Here is a 16,132-nt window from a genome sequence, read left to right on the forward strand (position 1 = left end):
GTCAGGCTGGAAACTGATGACACAAACAGCGGAGGAGAACAAATAATGACCCTGGGACCCTTCATGGCCCGCTGTGCGCTCGATTCAGTGTTTCACAATGGATCCCACAAAGACCGGCTTCTAAATCTGAGAACAGAGGAATAGAAAATAAAAGGTTATTGTTGTTGAAAACGGGTCTTTGCGCTCAGTTCAGATATATAACTTAGCAGGACACCGCACGCAGGTTATGCATACAATCACCACACCTTACATGTATTTACACAGTCAAGGTCAACCACTGACTGAAACGGAGATAAAAGACCTCTTAGATCTCTATGTGGTCGTTTTTAGGCTCCTGCGGCTCTGAAGGGTCGATTGAAAGGAAGTAACTCAACTTCATGGACGGGAAACTACTGTCCCTGCTTTGGTGCAAATAAAATCAGTAGTCCAACTTAACTTCATGATAAGTTCTGAAGTACAAACAGTCAATAGATGTAACAGGTTGTTTTAGAAAGAAAGTTTCAAGCAAGACTTTCCACCCGTTGTCTGAATTACCTGAGCAAACTACAAACATTTCACTGCAACACTAGAAGTCTGCAGAGGGGAAGTGTGTGATACCCAAAAGGTAGAGTTGAACACCCCTCTGCTCACCTATCCAAGCGTGTCGTGTTTTAGGGTAATGAAAACACAACAATTCTTTCAGTTTCAGGTGATTGATTATACAGTATGAATACTATATTTCATTTAAATAAATCCTACACACTGGCCCTCTAAGGGCCATTGAAGATTTATTCAGAAACAGATTTATGTGGATAATAATTATGAAGGAATTGGAGGATCACATTTAGAGAACTGCAGATTTTTTTTAATTTCTTAAACCAAAGACTGAGGATGTCTCTATGCCTGCGACATCTGTCGCTCAACCTGATCCCGTCCCAAACTTTGAAATGAATTGAAATTGTTAAAGTAAAGTAAAGCAAAGTGTGTATGGTCCCTTTGTGATGCAGCATTTATCTGATAGCGAAGATTTTAACAGTAAAGTAAGACACAGTGGATAAACACAGATAAACAGCTGAGTCCAAGAATCCATAATTTATAACAGATTATCTGCAGAAAACTGCCAACTCCTGCTTAAAACGTATCATTAGTAACCCGCTGCTGAAGGTGTTCTTCCCCTCCTTTATCCCTCTTTTATCCCTCTTCTCTGACACACTCCAACAACCAGGCGGCATAATAGCGAGCAAAAAATGTTCATCAGCGACAGGAAGCTGAAACGGAGTACTGGTTTGCAAAATCTCTCCTGTATATACTTTCCTGTCGGCCCCAATGTCAGGAATTAATTCAGTGAGAATTTTGCCACCAATCCTGCCATCTGCTCACCGCCACGCTTCTCACATCACCGGTCTTCCTCTAAACCCTGGCCTGCGATTGGGCCTTGCTTATCAACAAATGTCCAAGATGCATTGAGCCTAACAAATCAATAATCCCTCCCCAGCTGTTGAGTTTGCGCCTGTGGCCACCGCGTCTGACATCATCCCTTGTGGCACATGTATTGATTTCACAGGGTTAGATATTGATTTGATTCAGTGGAAGAGTTTACAGACATTATTGTTGGGGTAGAGGTCAGCCCAATCGCTTCAGGAGGCAGCAGCGTGCAGGAGTGAGGTCGTCACCCAGAGGAGCTTGTTTCTGTGAAGGCCCGCTGAAGTGTCCTTCAGTATATCGTTGGGTGGTTAACGGCTAATATAAAGTGCTTAAAAACTCAAATAAAAACAAAAACAACTAGTGAGCATGTGGGCAATTCTCCGCCAAGGCTGCGTAATCCAGTGAATGTATTATTTTTGGTGACAGAAAATTATGAGAGCAAACATGAATCTGGATTTGCATAAATCTACAGACAATCACAAGATACATAGTTGACGCCGTTAGCACCATTAGCTATGAGCTGCCGGCTCACGGTCAACATGTTGAGAACCGAACTAAATTATTAGTCGATTGATCAGCTAGTTGATTGACAGAAATCAGCATAATGGATTTGATGTTTCAGTCATATTTGTAACAGCCTTTGTTTGCCATACGATAGCTAACATATATGGTTGGGTTTTGTACTGTTGATCAAAAAAAGGAAGTCATTCGGGATGAGCATTGTTTTTATATTTTATACGCAAAGTTACTTGATTAATCTATATTAGAGAGTTTATTGCAGCCATGAACTGAATCACTTGTTTTGTTTTTGCAGAACTTTTAACCAAAATGTAATTGAAATGCTAACATATGTTTTATATATCATGCTCAACGAGGCAAACAAATATATACAATTTGATACTCATGCCCCAAAGGCAGAGTACCAGACCAGGAAAAAGCTGTTCGCCAATAACAGACTGAAGTGTTGTGTTTCAATAAAGCTGAGGGTCAAAGTAATCAGCTGAGTAGAAGATGAGGTCTTCAAACAGTGCATGCTTTGACCAGAGCATTAATGTTCTTCCCCATTGAAAAGAAATCGATCAAAAAATAAAACTATATTTTTGAATTGTCTCCCATGTTGTTGTAGAAAGTCCTCTTTACAAACAGATGTTAGTTTGTATGAAGGTTTTTGTGTGCATGGAGAACACAACACTGTACAATATTGAGAAATGAAAAAGAAAGTTCAATAAGATGGAATAAATCATTGGTAAAATGAGGCGTAGCATCAAAATGGCAGCAGTATGAATTAGGAACAGTGGCAATAACGCCTTTAACAAGCTGGAATGAGCTTTGGTGCTTTATTAAAGCAATTCTTCAAACTTTACAATAGAAGTAGAAGGTCTGAGGTAAGCACTATTGGAATTTGATCAGGGAAGCTGAGCATAGTATGGACTGACAAATTGCTTTAACCTATTCTAGACTGCCACCAATCCCGCCATCTGCTCACCGCCACGCTTCTCACATCACCGGTCTTACTCTAAACCCTGGCCTGCGATTGGGCCTTACTTATCAATAAATGTCCAAGATGCAGTGAGCCTAACAAATCAATAATCCCTCCCCAGCTTTAACCTATTCTACTAACCACTAGACTGCAGAGTCACAAAAATAGTGCTTCCCACAATACTTAGAGCCCAGCTGCCTGTTGCGGTTCAATAATTATCGAGTGTATCATACGCTCTTCTTGGCAGGAACACTAATCGGGGGAAAAAAGGGTATTTGGTGGGGAAATGGTTCCAACAGTATTCTGTCCTGTCATGCAACACTGTGGGGACATTGACTAAATGGAATTTTTGATTAGTTTATTTGTCTTTTGGGACCAAAATCCATATCAAATGTTACTCATGGTTATAATTCAGTCACCAATTGTATGACACATTTGGTGTCTGAATTATAACCATGACTGAAGGATAAAAAAAAGAACAACATACATTCAACATCTCACTCCAAACTTTTGAATGGTAGTGTAGTTTTTCTAACAAAGTAATGTCGTCTTTGTATTACAACTGGAAACCAACAGTCAGCAAAAACAGCTGTCTGCATCTGTCTTTGTGATTGTCAGAGGCAACACATTAAGGCGACAGTGAACATCTAAGATCATACTTTGAGATGCTGGCAGACTGAAACTGCAACAATAATGACCTAAAAATGAAAAAAAAATACGGTTATAAAAATGTCCTTCAAGTGTCTCATGTCTGAAAAAAATGGCTGTTAAATCATTTTACAGTCTCATAATCATTCATCCCGATGAATTCCTCTAAAAACGTCCTTGGGTGTTCTCATTCACTTTTTCATCAAATAGGAGAACAAACATGTTTGTTAAATCTGTAGCTGAAGGACAAAATAACAACATATTGTCGGGAATGACAAGGCTTAACACCTTTATTGTCCCCATAAAATAGACTTACTTAATATCAGATCATCATCTGTAAACTGTAAGAAAGTTTGTACCTCATCGACTACAGAATTTTCTAAAGTGCTTTGTATTTGTATTTATTTTATGCACAAGCTTCAATAATCAAAGTTCCCTACCAGTCATAAAGTGCTTGGCCTTCACTGTGCAGAAGGATGATTGTGCTGAGTTTGACACCACATTCATCTGCTACATTTTGCTAAATGTCTGGAGCAGGTATTTAGTTTCCTTAAGTTTCTTTTTACCTTGTTGCTGCTGAACTGACTGAGTCACCAACTAAATTGCGTTGTATCTTTTAACGTTGACAATAAACATCCATATCCTTAAGGGGATCAAACCTTCACCATATGATGAGAAAATCATGGATGAGAACATGCTCACGTGGACTTTTATTGTTGTCAGTTATACGGTCCGTTTATAGAAAGCACTCTCAAAGGACCTATTTAGTTTTTTTAAGACGAAGGTCTTGCTGGTCCGTTCTACAGCATCTTAATTCTATAAAAGCAAAACTGCTTTCTCCACTTCTTAAAAGACCATTTTGATCACTGACGCTTCACTGCAAATTCAAATATCTCAACAGCTTTAATGTGAAAAACAGAATGTATGGCTCAGGGACGAATGCAACCGAAACATTTCCCCTGAAAAGCAATATGCAGGCAGAGGGGAAAGTAAACATTCAAAAGGATTTAGTCTCCAGTAACCCTGTTTGACTCGGACTAGCTGCATATGCTGCTACACAACCACAGTGACGTCATAGGCATTTCTATAGATCGTAAGGGGATGGCCGCCATTAACATTAATTTATTGGTTTCTTTTCAAAACATCATGCAATGATCCCTGCACCGAGATGTATAATAATATGCACATACATACTTAATATGCAAATACATACTTGCACTCTTGCACTTCTACTTTTAAACGTTTAAGTTTAAGTTAATTTAATTTAATTCCTAAATTAATACTCTGTTATTCTTTCTTTCATACAGCTATTTTATTGTTGTTGTTATTTTTATCTTTATTCTATTAGTATTATTATTGCATATATCTTACATCCCTGTTGTTTTTATATCTTATCTTATCTTATTTTCTGTGTTAATGGCTGCTACGCGACACTAAATTTCCCCTTGGGGATTAATAAAGTATATATTCATTCATGCATTCATTCATGTCAATTTAATTTCACACATGGCCACCAAAGTATACCACGTTTTAAACTGTCCCTGTAGTTAGGGCCCCAAATAAATTCCTTTTCTAAGATGTGATTCTTAAGGTCATATTTTACGAGATCACATCCCTGTGCGGACACGCTTGGCCTCAGAATGGCACTTAAGGAGCTGCTCGCCTGTGTTCGCATTACGGACTCACTGCAAGCTCGGCAACTTCTAGAAATGTTATCGGGGTCTGATGTGTAACCTGTCTAATTTTGTAATTAACATAAGTGTAACTTTTAAATGTTCTACTATACACTTTTCTCCCTGTGCTGTATAGTTTTTATCTGATTGCCTGTCTTTCAATTTCCATGAATATTACTTGTGCTCGTCAATATATGGTTAAGCAAAAGAAAAAATGTTGAGAAATGTGAATGAGCAATGCTCTCGAGCAGTGCACATCTTTGTGGAATGTAAATGTAGAAAAAAGGCAAAACCCTCAAAGTGATGTCTGGAGTGGCTGGAAACTCGTCCAATTTCGTTTCCAACGCAGCGTAATGAAATGTTTCCTTCTTGACTCACCGTGATTGAAATACAAGTTTCCCCACCTTTACCAAACTTATTTTAGGTACATTTTTACACAGCAGTTAAGAAACCGTTAAAAATGAAATATCCAATGTGTGCTGTGGGAGCCCTGTCCACAATAATCCATCTTCATTTCAGAGCTCATTCACCAGAGTATCCTGAGACGGTTTGGTCCGAGCAACTGGCAGCAAAACCAGATGTTTTGCGAGCGACAAGATGTTGCGTCGTGATTAAAGCAGCTCCTCGGATGAGAGTCGTTTGGCGATGTTGCTCATTAGAACCTTACCTTACTTCACATTAATTTTGAGAAAAGCAAAGTCTAATTGGAGTCTGAGTCACATACAACATAACATCAATCAGGAATTCACAGAGGGAGATACAAAATGTAGTGAAAAAAGAGGTTGTGTGCATTTTGTATCTTCAGAAGGAACCGGAGGAGATGACTCGTCTGGAAACATAAACGTGTGAGGAGGATACAGACATGCAAAACAGATATTAAACAAATACTCTTCCAGTGATGCATCTCTCAGTCTGTATTTGTATTGTCCATGTTATGTGGGGGACATAATTCAACCACTTGTTTTTTTAATAAGTCACACAGCTCATTACTTTGTGACCTCTGACTTCAAACAAAGAGCCAATCCAACGGTCGATTTAGCATCTTCACTTCATCTGCCTCCACGACTGCCTCGCAGCTACTGGTCCATCTTTTTTTATTCTGGCCAACAACTTTAAAAATGCATTGGGATAAAATGCATAATGAAACAAGGATGGTCTGTGTTGGAGAAACAAAAAAACATATATAACCATATTATCTCCCTCCTGGACAAAACAAAAAGTCTGCAAACAAGAATATGTCTGTGAATTGAAAGGAAGTGCACACCGGCCCTAACTGAACAGAAAACATTACAAATATGCTGTTAAATGTGATTTATGTGTGTGGAGGAGTGTGGGTTTACTTTCATATTAAAAACATAATAATCTCTCATGTTCTCCTGTGAGAGATAAACTTGGGAACTCTTTATGCGTTATAACATCACACTTTTTATTTTTCCATAAATCCTGTGTTGTCTGATGATGCCCTTTCTGTCCTCAATCTCCCCTTCAATAAAGTCCAGCGGCCTTCGTCTCTTCAGCTTTTCCTCTTATCTCTTTCTCCTCCTCTGCAGCTCCTCCCTAGGGACATTTGACAGGTCTATTACATCTTTGGCCTCGTCTGCCCCCAACAACACTGAAAAAATAAAAAAGAACAACTCAAGACTCCTTCAAATCTCAAACTAAGGCTATGAGCTGTCCTGTGATAAATCTTTCATCTCTTTCACTCAGAGGCAGGAATGAGTCGCGGCCTGGGAGTGATGCGGATGTTCAGCCGCAGCATAATAGGCTCTCCGCTGAATTTGGGGCCGGAATTATTCACTCTCGTCTCTCACTTCTTAAACCCCCATTTCTACTCTTAATCACGCCCAGAACAAGCAGCCAGTGACTGATAAAGATACTTCAAGATATTCAGTTCAACAACCGAGGAGAATTTCACATAACAAGTGTGTTTTCTCACTCCAACATATGACAATGCACCTGTTTTGTAGAGCAATCAATCAAGCAATGAAAGACAGGGATGCCCCCCATGTGGATCAATTGATCTGGATCACGAGCAGAAGTACAGCTGCTTAATTAGGTGTGTGCCTCTGCCTGTGCTGCAAAAACTGGAGCATACATATGGTTATATACAGTCAATCAGCAGCCTGCGCACATGGCATGAGACATGGCACCATATAGGATGAAACGATTTGTGCTGTGATTTGTGACACCTCATACTTGTTGAATTCTGTGAGTGTGTGTGAGAAGGGGAGACGGAGAGGAAGGCTCACCTTCACATCATTAAACACAATGCACCCAACGTCGAAGACAGTTAGATTGAGTGAAGGGAGGTGGATCTTTGTGCTTCACGAGTAAATGTTAAGCGCTGGCAGGATTTCGAGAATAATCGATAATACGTTATCTCCATCTGAACCTGTCCTGCAAAAAGTAATCTGGCAGACAAATGATCAAAGAGTTGAGATTGGACACAGAGTAACGCAGAGCGGGAGCGAGGACGCACTCTCTGACATGTTTTCTCTTTCTTATGAAAAAAAAAAATAAGAAAGAAAAAAAAGCCTGATCGGTTGATTAACAGAATGAAGAGGGAATCCTTTCAACACACCGAGTCACACGAGGAGACCTCCACCCGGAGGCGACGCTCCGAACCAACCACAAACATCTTTTATTCAAGAAGCAATTCCTGCATCGTCTCCATCTTTTATTTAACACGTGAGACCGCAGCTCAATTCCAAGTGATGTGTGCCTGATGTGCACAGACTGGAAATGAAACCCCAACGCAACTTAAACTAACACACAATCAAGTACACACACACACACACACACACACGCACGCACACGCACACACCGACTGCTGAAAGGGAAAAAGTGCTTCAATGTAAAGATTCCCTGTTGGAGGTACTTGCAGCAAGGATTTGTCACAAGACACAGATGGTAGAGACGTTTGAGAAGACGGCGGTTTAATTAGCTTTGGCCGTTTACACACTTAGCCACATGTCTCACTGCCACAGAAGTTCATTCTTCTCTTTTGAAGCTCACATTTCATTCTAGTCAGGGGGGATCTCGCGTTAGGTTTCTTTTAACTGAGCTTCATTATCTTGAGCGAGTGCCTCCAAACCAAACATACGGACACTGTGCAGCCCTTTGACGACCAGAGGGCATCACAAATGAGATCATCATGAAAAGGATTTTTTTTGTTTCAGTGTATGCTATTTAAATGCAGGCAAGATGATGTTTATTTCATCAAGGTATATATACGGTCCTATATATGGAAAAAGTCAAATATAAAAAATATTTTTGGACCAAACACCTCATTATTGATATTGCGAATTTGAGACAATATTGTAGGGCTGGCTATTGGTGCCTTCACAAAATATATACATGATGATATTTTTTGATAAGTAATCATCAACAATGTATGCAACTGATACTAAGTGGTTAAATGCAAATTATAGAACAGCTACAACAGTCTGTGATAAATGAAGAAAAGTGCATCACTTTACTTTAATGCAGCCTTTAAATCAGGAAAAGACAAGACTTATCAAATATTAGGAAATCCAAAATCTAAGACAATATCTAATCTCATAATATCAATAGATTTCCCAGCCCAAGCCTCCCTGGATAACTATGTCCACTCTCCTCAAAATTGAAATCCTTTACGGTGTATTGGGGAGCAGTACTATAAACATGTGCAGCATCTCTACAGGAACATAATCAGGTAAAGATGACATTTCAAACATTCAAGGAATTATCGAGAAGTTTAGTTTCATGGGTCTAATATTACCATTTGGAGTCACCTGTACACATCATCTGCACTGATTTTAGCTGAAAATGAGGTGCACTGCTCATATTCACCAGTCTGAATCATGTCAGTGATCAGTTTTAAATGTATTTTGTTGGTCGAAGGTCTAAACTACTGTTTTAACAGTTTTATTATGGAATAAAAGTCGATATATGGTTTCATTGTATGGGTATGTATTGACGATGTTTTGGTAATCAGCCTTGAATCTAATGTCAGTGACATCTGTAATGCCCTGTATATTCTTCATGGTCTTTACAATGTGTCAATGATGTCATCATTAAATTGTAAATCGTCCCTTTTGGATTCGTGCAAGTCTGTTGTTCCTGTAAAGATAGCCTGTTCTTTAGTGCTCAGTATCTACACAATGATACACGATTATTGTCGAATTTAGTCAAATGAGACGATATCCGAAGAACTTTCTCTCTCTCTCTCTCTCTCTCTCTCTCTCTCTCTCTCTCTCTCTCTCTACTCTCTCTCTCTCTCTCTCTGTATATATATATATATATATATATATATATATATATATATATATATATATATATATATATATATACACACACACACAGAATCAATGTCGCTCCTATTTTTGCTCCTGCAGAAATGTGTCAGTCCCGCCACAATACCACAAGAAGAAGAAAAAAGGCACACCAAATCCCCTCATTGAAACGTTTAAAAGTCACAGCGACACATTCTCCAAATAAACGAGCTGCGAGTTTGACCTGAACAGACTCGGGACCCGCATTGCAATACAACTCTGTTTGTTTGTCGACCTCTTTAAAGCGTCTGAATCACTCACCTCTCCTGTAGTGCAGCGCACGTCCAGGTCCTCACGTCCAGGTCCTCAGGTCTTCAGGTCCAGGTCCTCGCGTCCAGGTCCTCAGGTCTTCAGGTCCAGGTCCTCACGTCCAGGTCCTCAGGTCCTCAGGTCCTCAGGTCCAGGTCCTCGGTCTCAGGAACAACACCGGGCGACAGGTTGGCTGTCAGGCTGCAGCATCCCATGCAACAATTTACGGCCGAATCTCCCACCTTGACCTCAGCCAGTCAGTGCACGCGTGCGCGCACACACACATGAACACGCACACGCTCGTGAAGTCCCCGCTCTCCAGTCGTGTAGTTCCCCTCCTCTGTGCTGCCGGTGGCCGGTCAGCGGTGGAGCAGCGTAGGAAGGATTTAAGACGGGAGGGTCAGCGCGGCGGAGAGCCGCGGAGGAATGAGGAGGAGGAGGAGGAGGAGGAGGAGGAGAAGGAGGAGGAGGAGGAGGAGGAGGAGGAGGAGGAGGAGGAGGAGGAGGAGAAGGAGGAGGAGGAGGAGGAGGAGGAGGAGGATGGAAATAGTTGGGGTGAGAAGGACGAGGAAGGTTTCACGCAGAGTTTCGGTTGTTTATAGCCCACTCGAAGAAAAAAAATCATCAGTGCACAGCTGCTCGCGCGGTAGAAATACTGTTATGCTGCTGGCTGAGCTGGAGCCCAAAACACACATTTTATTTCACGTTCATGCATTTGAGAGTAAGAGTGAGAGAGTTTGTTCTATTTTCAAAGGGGGACATTTTCATCTGAATAGAGGGAATAATGTAAAATTATGAATTTCTATATGATTACTATATTACTATATATTTAGTCAATTATACCTTCTCAGGATTATTTAAATAATATACTTAATTAAAGGAGCTGTGTTTAACACGAAGACCGTGAACATGGCAGCAAACACATGTAAAGATGGAGGAGAAAGGTCTCTCCCTCTGTGTGTGTTGTAGAGCCTCTCCATGCTTTGACAGAGCCGGCCGCCGCTTATGTTTTTCATGTGATCTTAGCGAACAACCACTGCTTTGCTCTTATATAGTTACAGCTGATTACCATGCAATATGTCACAATAATAGTTTTAATTCAGTAACTACAAGTGTAGCTAACATTGAGAAGGAAAAAAGCTTTCATTTAGCTTTGTTTTTAAGAAATATACAAATGTGCTATGTGGTGGAGGGTTAGATAAGAAGATCAATGAAGTTGTTATATTTTTATCTCAATTATAAGGCAAAAAACAACAACTGGCTAGCTTAGCTTAGCACAGTGACTGGAAACAGTCTACAGCAATGGCGCTGATGTGGAGCAAGTAACCCGTTTTAAGTTCCTGGTAATCAGCATCACAAACAAACTCACACGACTCCATCCTGAATGAAGTATTTATGAAAGAAACTTAAGCGGAAAAACCTGGTCCTAGCTCAGTGTTGACAACTCTTTTCCAATGAAAGTATAGCGAGCAGCACCAGCTCAAAAGTTGCTAAATCACCGATAGGATGTCTCTTCGTTGATTTTTGTTATAGCTTTTGTCAGAGCATTTTATTTATTTATTGCAGCAGGCACGTGCACAGATAGACCCCTAGTGGTGCTCAAGCACCTGCCCTTTTGCCCTGGATGATACAAGTGCCCCTTCTGCTGGAGCCCAATTTTTTCTTCATTCATCAGTATTTAAGAATAAAAATGACTCTCTCTGTCATCAATTTCCCCAAAATATGTTTTAATATCTGACGAGGCATTTATTTGAGTTCCTTTTGAGAATTTCGCCCCGACATGCTCCGCGTCGCTCACATGCCCCCGCCGCGCCCCTCCCTCCTTCTCCATGTAGTGCTCACGCAGTGCTGAGCGCCAAACGGGTGCAGTCTCCTTCTGCTCTGACCCGCAGCATCAGACAAACAGGTAATAGGCTCGTTCGTTAGAGCTGCGTCTCGCCTGGAATCCAGACGAGAGCAGGCGGCCGCAGCAGGAGGCGTCAATAAACTGCGATCAAGCAGAACAGTTTTCAGCTGCCTTAAAAGTATACACAGGAAGTCACAGAAACAACAAACACAGAAACAACTCTACTTACAAAATCTACTTGTAGTTTACAGATCACGTTTGGATTTATTCATACGTGTTTGTAAATATATATTTATGTAGAAATGTATGTGTAGCTGCATCCTTTGCTCTTTTTATGTCTGCCTGTGAAATACATTACTACTCATTTTGATATGTGTTATATAATAACACAATTTTGTATTATCAACCACACAAGATATGTTTTAAGATTAAACATGAGACTAATAGTCAACAATCCAGCGTTAAGTATTACAACAACATATAAAATAAGGATTTTCTCCAACATGTGGTGTTTGCTGTCAGATCTAAGAGCCAATCAGCTCTCTGATGTGGCGAGAGCCAGGCGCATCCCATCATGCACTGGGCCAAGCAGTCATTGGAGAGCAACTGAGCCGCCTGACTCTGAAATCGACGGCCGGCTTGATCTCGTGAGAGTATCGTTGATCATGTGTGCATGACGTCAGAGCAAGTCGGAATCAAGTCGGACACAAATCTAACCGCCATGTATTGCGCGCCAATCGCCGCCCATCGATTCTGCGCAGAACTGGCTCATCTCGAACGAGCCTAAGAACGGTGTTTGTGCAATCCCCCAATGTTGTTTGGTGATAAATTAACCACAACATTACCGCCGCTGAAAACATTACGTCGCAACTGGTCCGACGTTTCCTAAAACAATAAACAAACAAAAAACTCACGAAATCCGTGATTTCAAAGCCTTGTCCGGCTGTTTGTTGCTGATACATTTACAGTTTAATGTCGTTCACGGAGCCGTTTTCAGTCTTTCACGGGCCTTTGCATGGGCAAAAAAAAAAAACCCTGTGCCTTTATTTTGAAGAGAATTTTTAATGCAGCAGAGTGCCGTTTATTCAATTCCTGTTATATTCATGTAATGTGCTGTAACTCCGTTACATTATTCATTCTGGTCACATGACATCTATTGCTTCTGTCCATCCGGTGAGAGGGATCCTCCTCTGTTGCTCTCTTGAAGGCTTCTTCCTTTTTTCCCGGTGAAAGAATTTTTATTTATCTTTATTTTCCTGATCTGATGTGAGGCCCTGGGACAGGGATGTGGGCAGGTAGAAAACTCACGGCCCGCCAGTGTACAGTTACAACCGGCCCTTTGAGGGCGACCACGATGCTGATGTGGCCCGGGGTGAAAATGAGTTTGACACCCCTGCTTTAATTTATCCAGAGCAGAGTTTTGATAATTATCTGCCAGAATAAGCATACTTCCTAAAATGTCAAAACAAATTTCCTTTAGGAATAGGATAAAACATTATTGTTACCCCCTTCGGCGATAGATAGTGACTTTACAGATATTCATTCAAATTAATACCTTTGAGATTTCACCATAACATGTCAACTATATATGAAGCAATAAGCAGAACATCTTCAGAATGGAAAATTCCAGCCTGATATCAATGCTCTGATTACATTTTGTAACACGTGTTGTCATATGTCCATGTACTTTGATGGATTACCTCCTTTAATACAAATAAAAGAGGAAAAAAAAGAAAAAGCTCCAGAGATGTTATGTCATTTGCAGTTGAACATGAGTAAATGAGTCCATATGGCAAAACTGATTTCAAGATGTCACAAAGGAAAACTGTCACAGCTGTCATAATAAACAATAAATCCTGAAAGGAAATCTCAGACAGTCGTACCGTCCTTCACGCTGGCGATATTTACTATCAGAGAACCGGGGCCAAAGTGAAAATCTGAATAAATAAGAACAAATTCAGATACAATCAACACACATCAACACACTGAGAATGTATTCTTTAAATCCCGGGTGATCATGGGAAGTAATAGTCCAGAATTCGATGAGGTATAATTAAAAAGTATTTAATAAAAGGTTCATCACAAAAACAGCGTATGCATTCTCGCTTGAGGCCCTCTCTTGCGCACAGATTCACAGTCTGTTCCCCCAGTTACCTGCCGCCTCCGTGGTTCAAGAGCCCCTTCCAGTCTCGCGTGTTAGTTTATCTCACTCACAGAGCTTAAGGCCACTCATTGGTTAGTTCTACGGCATGCGATTGGCTAAAAGTCCCACAGGGGCGGAGTCTCTCTTTGGCGCAGGTTTTGAAAATGGCTCCATAACATTCATGTTTTCCGGTACCTGAAGTCCTCACTCCGCCCTCCTGTGTTTGCTAACGCAATATTTGACCTAGAAGGAATTGTTATTCAGTTCTATATGTTACAACTGATGAGCCTACAGCTTTCAGTCAACCTTTCACAGAAACCTTTCTTCTCGTCTGGCTGACATGCAACTCAAATCCCCCACCAGTTCCTTATCTCGTGCCATAAACCACAGGACGAACCACAGGTGGTCCATTCTCTTTGTTCCTCAAGACCAAATGCTCCTTTTTAAAACCCTCAACCACTGTCTGTGTGTAAATTACCATGTGATCCTCAGCATACTAGTGGCTCTGTGACCTGATAAACAATAATCTATCTTAAGCATTGCAATATACACATGGACATCATTACACAGTAATAAAAATGACCTGAATATGCATACAATCACAAATCCTTCATAATAATATCCCTTATTGATCATCCTATTTTATGCATTGCAATCTACACATAAACAATTCACCTTACATAGATGTGCGAATCTAAATGTGACAAACCAAGTTTAAAAAACACTACAACACTTACTGATGAAATGGCATCAATGTCGCTTTGACTACCGTGTCCTGATACAAATAATTAGAACAAAACAGATGTGAATAATAACAGTTCTGTAAAGTAACCAAGTACTCAAGTGCTGCTGCAGATGAGCACAATTCTGAGGTACTTGAACTGAACTTGAGTAGCTCCATTTTATTACTTAACCCTTTCGCTACACTGCCTTTCAGAGGCGTGCACCTTTTCACTCCACTAATGTTAAAGCCTGAGTTACGACACCGATTAATATTTTTATTAAAAACTTCAACACCTGCCCGACCGCATCGGCCCCGCCCCCAAAGGGTTAATACAAAATAGTGACTCAAATAAATAATTTGTTATTATAGCAGCAGTATATATAAAGTAATAGTAATAATAAAATGAATGCCACCTTTATGCTGCAACATGTAAGTGATGATTACTATAGATATTATACTGAAATCAGCCATTCTGCAAAAGGAGTATTGTTACCTTTGGTACTTTAAGTATATTTTGATGATAATACTTATGTACTTTTTTAAAGTAAAATTTTTAATGCATTAATTTGACATTTCTGGAGATTACTGAGTACCGAGTACGACTCTGGTAAATAAAGCATGAATAATCTCTGATCATCATGAGGCAAACGATCCTAAAAAACAACATTACGTTGTATCAATATAGAAATACACAGTTTTGTCTTTAGATATATCAAAGATGTTGAATGTGCATTGCACAGTTTGTTTCATTTAAATAAAAAAATACATTGTTATAAACACTCCATTCTCCACTCCAGCTAATTTCTCTCAAAAAGCTCCTTCCGTCCAGGTCTGCAGCATTTGACCTCACACAGCCTTGAAGCTGCTCAAGCTATCAGGTTTCTCTCGTTTAAATTTGTAGGAGCATCTGCAGGGGGATAGTATGGTGGGGGATAATATCTCAGCCCTAATTAAGACAAATTTAATAATCCAGGTTATGCATGAGATCAGTCTCTTCATTAATATGACACTGAAATAAAAATTTCAGTGATGACCTTTCACTTTTTCTTTTCTTTTTTTACATCATACGGTACCTGCGTGATAATGTTGGGTAATTAGTTTTGGCTTAAATATATCAGACAGATATCTCCTAGCAGTCCCCTTTAGAAATGTTCCTATTTTGTGTGTGTTACAATATTAATTCAAAGTAGATTCAATTTATGTCCACGTCTCAACAAAATACCTGTTATGAGGTCACAGTGTCCTTTGACCACCAACATTTAATTGGTTCATCCTTGAGTCCAAGAGGATGCTTGTCCCAAATTTTAGGACACGCCTACCAGATGAACAGACAGGAGATGGACAAACTACCCGATAACATAATGCCAGCGCAGAGGCAGAAAAATAACTTTTTTTGCATGAGTATTCATCCCCTTCAAGTCAGTACTGCAAGACCATAACAATTAAAAAGGTACAATATGTTGTGCAATATTTTTTGTTAAAAAGCCGACCTACGGCACTTTTCTACATCTCGTCTCATCTCTCTCACTTTCCTGTCTATATCTATCTAAAAAAATCTTAGTCTGCCTGGATGTGATGTTTTTCTTGAGTCTTAAAGATTAAATATGCACTTAGAGGCTGTAATGACCATTTCACTAAGAAATGGTAACCTG

This window comes from Taurulus bubalis (genome assembly GCF_910589615.1).
Source record: "Taurulus bubalis genome assembly, chromosome: 12".
NCBI classification, from domain to species: domain Eukaryota; kingdom Metazoa; phylum Chordata; class Actinopteri; order Perciformes; family Cottidae; genus Taurulus; species Taurulus bubalis.